Raw genomic sequence first — 11,144 nt, forward strand, 5'->3', positions numbered from 1 at the left:
AGGGATTGTTTTACAAAAGAGGCATATCTGGTACTTCTAAAATCATGCCCTGAGGAGAGTCACATTCTCTGTATATTTGGTTAACTCAGCATTACTCTTAAGAAATATAGGTAACAACTGCTATTGGAATGTTTCTTATTCTTTAATTTTCAGGAAACAGATTGTCCAAAATAATTTTAGCCTTTTAGTCTCTCGCTTTAAAAATACAGTCAAATATTGATCTTACCACAGAGATCTGATAGGAGATGAACTTGGGATCTTCCCCCTGGACAATAGAGACCATTTGGTCCAACAGAGTACCAATTACAACACATATTTTATCATTGTTTTCCCAAGCCTCCCTTGGGAATTCTGTCTGATAAAAAGTAAAAATTGCAACACTGTTTGATTCTTTGGTGCAGACGCTTTCCTTCTCTTTGTCCTGCAAAGTCACACAAAGTACATTTTCTCTCTTTGTCTCCATACTCCTGACACTTTCACTTTCATTAAATTCCAGAATAGCAACTTTCTTACCCAGACAAAATGGGCTCCCTGGGAATTACCAGCCTCATCGTTATTTAAATAAAATTACATATGTATGTCAATTCAATTGTCTTCAAGTATCAGTGTTATTTCTCAGTCAGCAAGTAACCAGGCTGTAGACTTTTTGCATTTTCATCTACTTTAAAGTGCAACTGCTCAGCTATTGAGATCACTATAGCCCAGCAGAAAGCTCAAGTTTGAAGTGAAGTTTTTTTTAAAGTTTATTTATTAATATTATTTGAGAGAAAGACAAAGAGAGAGGTGGAGAGACCCAAGCAGGCTCAGCGCTGCCAGCACAGAGCCCCATGCACGGCTCAAACTCACAAACCCTGAGTTCATGACCTGAGCTGAAATCAAGAGTCAGAAGCTCAACAGACTGAGCCACCCAGGTGCCTTTGAAGTTATTTTTCTTTTCATTTCAGTCAAGATTTTTTGCTTGTTTGTAAGTTTTTCCCCTCTGTGCTGAAATGTTACTACTCATTGTGTTTGATCCAGTCCAGTGTTGAATCTGTAATTCCACTTCATGGCAAAATAATGTTTGTTTCTATCTTCATAATCTTCCAGAAGTAGCTATGAAGTAGCTATCTCCAGCTTCATGCCACTGAGAGCTAATTTGAAAACTGTTAGCAAAATATCCCAAATCACTGGAGGACCAGTGGAGCCATGGGAGAGGAGTCAGAGGCCCTTCTCCAGGACCCAGGTTTTCCTGGTGACTTAGCTCCAGGTAGCCCCACATTTGTTCCAGGTGGTCTCAAAGGGCGGGAGCTTTCATTCAGACTGTGAGCAGAGGCCTCAACAAAGGCCCTGGGCACCAAGCCTGGTCCATTGCTTTCTGAGCAAACCTCCCCAGAGCTCAGACCTGGTTGGGAACCCTGGCGGGAATGACACAGTGGTTGACTGCTTCTGGATGAAGCCTGCAGTGCGGACACTTGCTGGATCTGAGGCCTCTGCGCAGTGCCCAGTCTCTGAGTGACTGCCTGGATCTTGAATCTGTTATCAACGGGTGCCTTATGCAGACTGCTTGGAACCCTGAAACAGGTGTTGATCCTGCTCCTGCCTAAGGAGCTGTGGAGGAACCACTTTGTTGATAGATAGATAGATTTAAAATTATATTTAATGGTATATAATGATGAAACCTCCTAGGACCCTCTAGCCAACTTAGTAGTCTTTTAAGCTTTAGCAAGCACCTTTAGCCCACATGGTTGATTAACCTTTCTTTTTATACTTATAGATCCTGCATTCTTTCCTAGAAAGAACAGAGCACCTCTGTACAACCCTCAGGCACTAAGGAACCAGATCACCTTGCTCCAAGCACTGAGATAATATCTGTAGCTGGCACCATTGAGTCTGCACATAATCAAGAAATGTTAGGTATTCCCGTACTCCCTTTATTGATTAACTACCCTAAATGCCTTTAAAAACCCTTGGGCCAGTGGTGCCTGGGTGGCTCAGTCAGTTAAGTGTCTGACTCGGTTTCAGCTCAGGTCAAAACCTCAAGGATCCTGGATTCCAGCCCTGCATCGGGCTCTGTGCGGACAGCATGGAGCCTGCTTGGATTCTCTCTCTCCCTCTTCCCTCCCATTCCCCACCTGCTCGCTATCTCTTTCTCTTAAAAATAAATAAATAAATAAACATTTAAAAAGAAAAACCCATGGGCCAGGCAGAAACCTTGGAGTTGGCCTTTGGACAAGAGTCACCTTCTCCCCAGGTGGCCAACCTCCTGAATAAAACTCATATTCCTTTCCAACCAAAACTTATCTCTTGAGTATTGGTCTTTGGAGTGATGGGCAACTGAACTGGGGTTTTGGTAACAATGATCTCATATATTATTAATATAACATATTATTACATAATATATATTCAAAATTCTGAATAAAAATTCAGGGAACCTGGAAATTTCTGAACAACAAAAATAAATTTAAGTGGAAAAAGGCTAGTTCTTCAAATATTTTAAAATGTCAATCACATGTTCCTGATAATTATTAACAAGGTTAAAGAAAAAGTGACTACTGAAATCATTAAAAATTTTTTTTAATGTTGAATCTCAGCTGGTCCACCCGAGACCCCCTGAGCACCAACCCTAGTCTCTCACGCGGTCCCATTTCTGCTCCAACAAGATGAAAGAAACTATCATGAACCAAGAGAAACTCGCCAACTGCAAGCACAAGTACACATTGGTGGGAAAGGAACTGCTTGCTGAAAGAAGGTGGTTCATAGAACAGCTACAGCAGATGATAAAAAACTTCAGTTCTCCTTAAAGAAGTTAGGGGTAAACAATATCTCTGGTATTGAAGAAGTGAATATGTGCACAAACCAAGGAACAGTGGTCCACTTTAACAACCCTAAAGTTTAGGCGTCCCTGGCAGCGAACACTTTCACCATTACAGGCCATGCTGAGACAAAGCAGCTGACAGAAATGCTACCCAGTATCTTAAACCAACTTGGTGCAGACAGTCTGAAAAGTTTAAGAAAGCTGGCTGAAGCTCTGCCCAATCTGTGGATGGAAAGGCACCACTTTCTAACAGAGAGGATGGTGATGATGAAGTTCCAGATCTTGAGAATTTTGGTGAAGCTTCCAAGAATGAAGCAAACTGAATTGAGTCAACTTCTCAAGATGATAAAACTTGAAGAAGTTACTGGGAGCTGCTATTTTATATTATGACTGCTTTTTAAAAATTTTGTTCATGAATCTGATAAAATCTAGATCTCTAATATTTTAAGCCCAAGCCCCTTGGACACTGCAGCTCTTTTCAGTTTTGCTTATATACAATTCATTCTTTGCAGCTAATTAAGCTGAAGAAGCCTGGGAATAAAGTTTGAAACAAGATTAATAAAGTTCTTTGCCTAGTAAAAAAAAATTTAATGTTTATATTTATTTTTGAGACAGAGCATGAGTAGAGGAGGGGCAGAGAGAGAGGGAGACACAGAGTCTGAAGCAGGCTCCAGGCTCTGAGCTGCCCGCACAGAGCCCTACGCAAGGTCAAACTTGTCAACCACGAGATCATGACCTGAACTGAAGTCAGATGCTCAACTGACTGAGCCACCCAGGCGCCCCTGAAATCATTTTAAACATTGCCTCTCCCTTTCCATATCCTACTAGATTGAGGAGAGTCTGTTTTATCTTCCACTGTAATTTTGTTTTCTACTTTCTTGTTCTGCCTTCAAGTGTGGTATCTTCTGTTATACAGATCACAGAAAATACAGTAAAACCTTGTTTGCAAAGTATAATTCATTCAGGAAATATGCTTGTAATCCAAAGGACTTGTATATCTAAGTGAATTTTCCCATAAGAAATAATAGAAACTCAGATGATTTGCTCCACAACCCAAAAATATTCATATAAAATGATTACAATACTGTAATATAATACAAAATAATAAAGAAAATGTAAAATATAAAAAAAAGATAAATAACTTGCATTTACCTTTGAAAACCTTCGTGGCTGGTGTGAGGGAGACAAGAGAAGGGGGTTATTGTGTAGGACGACTTTTACTATCACTAACGGATCACTGCTATCTATTGGCTCAATGGAATCTTTTTCTTTTCATGCCACTTTAAAAAGGAACCTATCCAATGACACATGCTTTTGCTTCCTTTTGAGGATTTTGCAGAAGTGTGACATTGCATTGTCATTAAACAGATTCATCGCTCGCAGTGCTACAGCCTTATTTGGGTGGTGCTTTTCTACAAATTTTGTACTGTTTCCCACATTTTACACATCTCCCTAATCTCATTTGGAGTGAGGGATTCCTCCACCTTTCCTCCTCCTCCTCTGCACACAAGATCTCCTCCATAGCCTCTTGCTGTTGCTCGCGATGCAGATCCATAAGTTTGTCAGTGGTCAGCTCCTGGCCATGTTCCTCCACCAGCTCTTGAATCTTGTCCTCTTTCACCTCCAGTCCCATGGTCTTCCCCAAGGTTATGATTTCACTGACAACTGGCAGCTCCTGTTATTGAGCAGGCCCCTCTAAGTCATGTCCGAGAACGCAATCAGGCCTCAGTTTTCTCCAAGCAGATGACGGTTCTCTTGGTGATCCCATCCCAGGCTTTATCGATGATCTTGAGGAAGTTCACGATGTGTAAATGATTTTTCCAAAACTCTTGGAGGGTAAGATTTGTTCCTTCAGTCACCTTGAAGCATTGCTGAAATAGTGCTCTGGTGTAAAGCTTTTTAAAATTCAAAATGACCGGCTGATCCATGGATTGGAGGACTGGAGTGGTGTTGGGAGGAAGGAACCTGACCTTAATGAACTCAGATTCCTCCAGTAAGTCATCCTCAAAGCCTGGAGTATGAGCAGGAGCAGTATCCATAACCAGCAAGGCTTTGAGGGGCAGATTCTTTCTTAAAAGGTATTTCTTCACTGCAGGACTGAAGACCTCATTAATCCACTCAATGAATAAGATATGAGTGACCCAAGCTTGCTGTTGGACCTCCACATAACATTTAACTGACTCTTCTGCACCTTGCATTTCTTGAAGGCTCATGAATTCTTGGAATGATACGGGAGCAGGGACTTGCCTTTGAAATCCCTGCCTGCATTAGCACAAGAGGGTGAGACGGTCTTTCGTGGGCTTGTGACATTTCGTGGGCATTGCATTCTCTTCTGTAATGTATGTCCTCTTAGGCATCTTTTTTCCAAAAAAGCCCCATCTCATCACAGTTAAAGACTTGCTCTGGCAGGTAAAACTCAGAAATGATGATATTCTGGAACTCAGCGAATGCCTCAGCTGTCTTAGCATGCGAACTCGCAGCTTGTCCGTGTCTCACAACACTATGGATGCCACCTTTCCTCTTAAAGTTATCAAGCCATCCCCTTCTTGCCTTGAAGACTTCTTCATTTTCTGTTGACATACTTGGCAGTTTACTTACAAAGTTGGTGTACAAGGCATTTGCCTTCTTGCAGATAAAGTTCTCGGTCACAGTATCACCTGCTAGTTGCTTCTCATTTATCCAAACCAAAAGCAACTTTTCTACATCATCCAGAAGACATGGTGGTTGCTTTGATATTCTTGTGACTCCTTTTGCTGCATCTAGCACCCTTATTTCTTCTTTCTTCTTTAATAGTGTGCAAATGGTCAACATAGACTTCTTACAAAATCTTGTAATTTCGGCCACTCGTATACCTCGTTCATATTTGTCAATGATTTCCCTCTTAACTTCCACCATAATCATCTCCTTCTTACTGCTTTTCTTTTCAACCTTTTTCTGCAGGGGGCTATTGTATATGCTCACACAAATGTTTTTCTTTTTTCCATAAAGGTGGTATTACTTTATTTCTTTAGGTTTTTAAAAAATACTTTAAAATTGTTTTCAATGTTTTCCTTAATTTTTGTTCTATTTCTCCCTAAATGTCTTAGGTTTTAGTTGTATCTTATTCCTTGAAACATCATTTTTTATACTATGAAAAAAATGTTATGTTTATTTTTTTAAATTTATTGTCAAATTGGTTTCCATACAACACCCAGTGCTCGTCCCAAAAGATGCCCTCTTCAATACCCATCACCCACCCTCCCCTCCCTCCCACCCCCCATCAACCCTCAGTTTGTTCTCATTTTTTAAGAGTCTCTTATGCTTTGGCTCTCTCCCACTCTAACCTCTCTTTTTTTTTTCCTTCCCCTCCCCCATAGGTTCCTGTTTAGTTTCTCAGGATCCATATAAGAGTGAAAACATATGGTATCTGACTTTCTCTGTATGGCTTATTTCACTTAGCATAACACTCTCCAGTTCCATCCACGTTGCTACAAAGGGCCATATTTCATTCTTTCTCATTGCCACATAGTACTCCATTGTGTATATAAACCACAATTTCTTTATCCATTCATCAGTTGATGGACATTTAGGCTCTTTCCATAATTTGGCTATTGTTGAGAGTGCTGCTATAAACATTGGGGTACAAGTGCCCCTATGCATCAGTACTCCTGTATCCCTTGGGTAAATTCCTAGCAGTGCTACTGCTGGGTCATAGGGTAGGTCTATTTTTAACTTTTTGAAGAACCTCCACACTGTTTTCCAGAGTGGCTGCACCAGTTGGCATTCCCACCAACAGTGCAAGAGGGTTCCTGTTTCTCCACATCTTCTCCAGTATCTATAGTCTCCTGATTTGTTCATTTTGGCCACTCTGACTGGCATGAGGTGATATCTGAGTGTGATTTTGATTTGTATTTCCCTGTTGAGGAGCGACGTTGAGCATCTTTTCATGTGCCTGTTGGCCATCTGGATGTCTTCTTTAGAGAAGTGTCTATTCATGTTTTCTGCCCACTTCTTCACTGGATTCTTTGTTTTTCGGGTGTGAAGTTTGGTGAACTCTTTATAGATTTTTGGATACTAGCTCTTTGTCCGATATGTCATTTGCAAATATCTTTTCCCATTCCGTTGGTTGCCTTTTAGTTTTGTTGATTGTTTCCTTTGCTGTGCAGAAGCTTTTTATCCAATGGAAAAAAGACAGTCTCTTTAACAAATGGTGCTGGGAGAACTGGACAGCAACATGCAGAAGGTTGAAACTAGACCACTTTCTCACACCATTCACAAAAATAAACTCAAAATGGATAAAGGACCTGAATGTGAGGCAGGAAACCATCAAAACCCTAGAGGAGAAAACAGGAAAAGACCTCTCTGACCTCAGCCGTAGCAATTTCTTACTTGACACATCCCGAAAGGCAAGGGAATTAAAAGCAAAAATGAACTATTGGGACCTCACACAGATGTTGACTACAGTACAGTATTAATAAACTCTTGTCATATACTGTATTTAAGTAACTGGCAATAAGGCAGCAGAGGAAAGGGTCTATATCTGCAGGCAGCTTTACCTAGAATGAAGCAAAGCATTCTTAACCTTACTCTTGTATGGAAAAGCAAAGTACTATTGCTTTGAAGTGACAAAAATACACTAGTGCCAGTTGTGGACACTTTCCAATGTTCTGAAAAATCACTGATTTCTACCAAACACTACGGCCTGAGACTGAGCACCTGAGCATGGGAGATGAATACCCAGAATCCCTCAGCAAGAGAGAGATAGAAGCACTATGTAAAAGTGGCTTAGCTGTGATCATGCAATGTTTGGCATCACTTACTCCTCATACTGCAAGACATTGCTTGTTTATCAAGTTAAAATTTATTAGAAATATATGCTCATCTTGCAGAACACTTACAGAACAAGTTACTCGCAATCCAAGGTTTTACTGTACTTGCAAGATTTGCCTTGCCTTGGGCAATATGTTACTTGAGGTTGAACTAGAAAGCTAATCTTGGATAAATGTCTGAGTTCTCTTTGGCTTATCCCATATAATTGGAATATTTAAGTCTGGTCCCCATCTCTTGGTCCTAACATTTCTAATAGTTCAAGGAAACTATGTATTCAAAATTAAGTGACTTGAGAAATAAGGACTAATTGTGTTTTAAATGTAAGGAGCCTAAACATGTCAAAGATAGTACCTGAGAGTTTGTATGGGATGGGGAAGATGGCAGAGACTCTGGATGGACCTCCTTCCCTGTGTTTCGGTGAAGGTAGGGCCAACTTTATCTTTAGACTGCTATAAATGGCACATTGTATGTATTAAGTACTCAATATGTATTTAGCTGCTAATATTTCTGCTGCTGTTGCTATGCAACTTATAGCAAAAGATTGTGTCAATAATGCTGATCTGTATTTTATAAATGATCTTTAATGTGCAATAATGTATTCCCAAGGCTTAGTGTAGCCTGACACATAGTTCCTGCTCAATGTGAATTGAATAAATGAATGTGTTCTTTGTTAACATGAGAAACAATAGGGAAATGTTGAAAATTCAATGGAAACTAGTCTCCACTTCTGGAGAATCAATTCACAGAGTTACAAAGTCATTATGTTTTTTTCTTCTCTCTGGGGAAACATTGAACCTTCTCAAAACTCCCTCTATAATTATTTCCTGGGTGAAGGCCAAGATATAATTCATAATACTATAACATTCCTATAAGGACTTGGTAGAAGGACAAACTGAATAGTCATTAATGGTGAATATTAGGGTCTTTTTCACAGTAAAATGATAAATTTTTATTTATTTATGAGATATGAATATACAGTGGGGAATCAAGGCATGAAATGATGGTTAAAAATACTATATGTATGTCAACGAAATTTTTAACACGTGAAAGTAATTGTGTTATGGGATTAGAACACACAAAGCTACCTAAGACATTGCTTTTGTTATTGGCTAGTGTATAAAATAAACATGTAACAATTTAAAACCAAGATTCTACTGGAATGAGTTTTGGAAATATATATACATACATGTAGGTATGTGTATAAAACAAACATATATCATTGATTAACCAAACATTTATCTCTGTGCTCTAGAACCAGACTACATACAATTCAAAATCAAATGAGTGTCAGAGAAGTAAATAGACAATTGCAGTAGAGTCTGATAATCTGTTAGGATATCGCATTCTATGGGAACACAGAGGTGTACAGGACCTCAGTTTCTAAGCGGTGTATTTCAAAAGCTGAAGTTTCAAGGCTGAGTAAGAGTTAGCTAGAATAAAAAGCAAGGAGACTAGGGAAGGTACTACAGATAAAAGAAACATATTGTGTGAGGTTGTGAAGATATGCTTTGTTAAACTGCATGTACATAGGTAAACATGACTCGAATGAGGGTGGGTATAGGTAAGAGATAAAAATCAGGGAGGCAGTGCAGTGCCAGATAACAAAGAATTTTGTATTCTAAGGAGTTTGCATTTTTAATCCACATATTGTAGCTTTTTAGAACCGCTAATGTAATGCAAATTCACCATAAACATTCAAATAATACAGATATATAGAACATATGAAGTAAGTACGTCCAATTTTTTAACTATGTTCATACAGCTGGTGAAAATATCTTTTAAAGATATTTAAACTAGTTTTATTAAAATTAAAACAGTGGTTTTTACTTTTTATATAAAAACAATACATAACAGAAAAAGATTTAAAGAAAAAGTAAAAAATTCATCCTACTGTCCAAACCTCTACCTCTAATTCCACTTGGCAGAGTCAAAATTATGAATAATTTCTGGCTTTTAATACTTTTGAACTTTCCATTTTAACTTCAAATGATATACTTATAAATCCCTACTAAAAAGAGTGAAGTATAATGTTGTAATAAATGGAGAATATTGTCAGATTACCTATTCCCCCCCACACAAAAAAAGTCAGCCAAGATAGCTTCACATGGTAAATTCTATTAACACTATAAGCAAAAGATAATTCCAGTATTATTCAACTGCCCCCAAAAATAAAGTGAGAAGAAAAGCTTCCACATTCTTTTCTTCCTCTTCTTTTAAACAACACATGTTAATACCTGAAAACTAACAAGGAGAGCTTGGTAACGAAAACAATAGCTTTGTCTGACTCACAAATATTGAAGCAAAAGCATTAACTAAAAATCAAATTAAGTCAGTTATGAGTTAGTCATCAAACCCAGGGTTCATTTTAAAAATACAAGGATGGTTCAGTATAAGAAAACAGTTAAAATAATTTGCTGTTAACAGTACACAGGGAACAATAATTATAAAAGTGTGGCTGGAGCCTAGGGTTCATTGGGAGGTGGTACATGATGAGGTTGGCAAGATAGATTGGAAACCTATGAAAGAATGAAAGAATTTATACATAGTGAATGCCAAAAATATCTGTGATTCTAACAGGAGAGTTAAAGAATACTTTTATTTCATTTTTTATATTCGAAGGGAGTAATATTCTATTTCATTTGAGAAAGTAATTACTCCCATAATTCACTTTTTATAAGTATCAAAACATTATTAGTGGCATATGTATATCTATATATCTATATTGATATGTATATCAGAAGTGTAGAGAATAAAAATATATATTGTATCTAGGATGCATTTTTTACACATTAAATTACATCACTAATCATTTGTTTTTGGATTAATATATTTCATAACAAATGCAAATATTAATAAATAAATATAGCCCAATAATTATAAAATTAACATGTAATAATAACAGTTTTTGTGTTTCCTGTGTACTAGGAAAAAATATACACATGGTTATACATACTTATAGATGTTGAAATATATATATATATGATATATATATATCATATATATATATATAAAATAAAACCTCACAATAACTCACAATAACACACACAATAACAACCTGTGTTACTTACATTACCTACTCACAATAACAACCTGTGTTACTTGCATTACCTTCATATTGAAAATAAAGGAACAACGGCCCACAGGAATCTGTCTGATACTAAAATCTTTGTGCTTAATCTACCACATCCTGCTTTCTTCACATAGTACCTTGTGAAAAGACAATGTATAAGAACTTTCTAGTGAGTCAGAATCTTTGAGCTAGGGTGAGAGATTGCAAAATGCAACCCATTCATTGCAAAATGAATTCCATATGCAAAAGAATTTTATTGCAAAATGAAACCCATATGCAAATAATCTATGCATTTAAAAAAATCAGTCCCATCTATAAAATAAATAGTTCAGCTTAAGCCACAGACAAAATAGCAAATAAGGAAATAACTTTAGATTTTTATATGTAAAGTAGATCATTTGTTTTGAGTTAGCCTTTATACTTGAAGTTGTCATAGCATGAGAAAATTTGGAATGTGAAGTTATGTGTTTT

The 11,144-nt window shown here is 37.6% G+C and overlaps 1 pseudogene; it reads left to right on the plus strand.

Annotated features, from left to right (window-relative positions):
- Positions 1 to 2,654: 2,654 nt before the first annotated feature.
- Positions 2,655 to 3,257, plus strand: LOC106984853 (transcription factor BTF3-like; annotated as a pseudogene).
- The last annotated feature ends 7,887 nt before the right edge of the window (positions 3,258 to 11,144 follow it).

This window comes from Acinonyx jubatus, chromosome X (genome assembly GCF_027475565.1).
Source record: "Acinonyx jubatus isolate Ajub_Pintada_27869175 chromosome X, VMU_Ajub_asm_v1.0, whole genome shotgun sequence".
Taxonomy (NCBI): Eukaryota; Metazoa; Chordata; class Mammalia; order Carnivora; family Felidae; genus Acinonyx; species Acinonyx jubatus.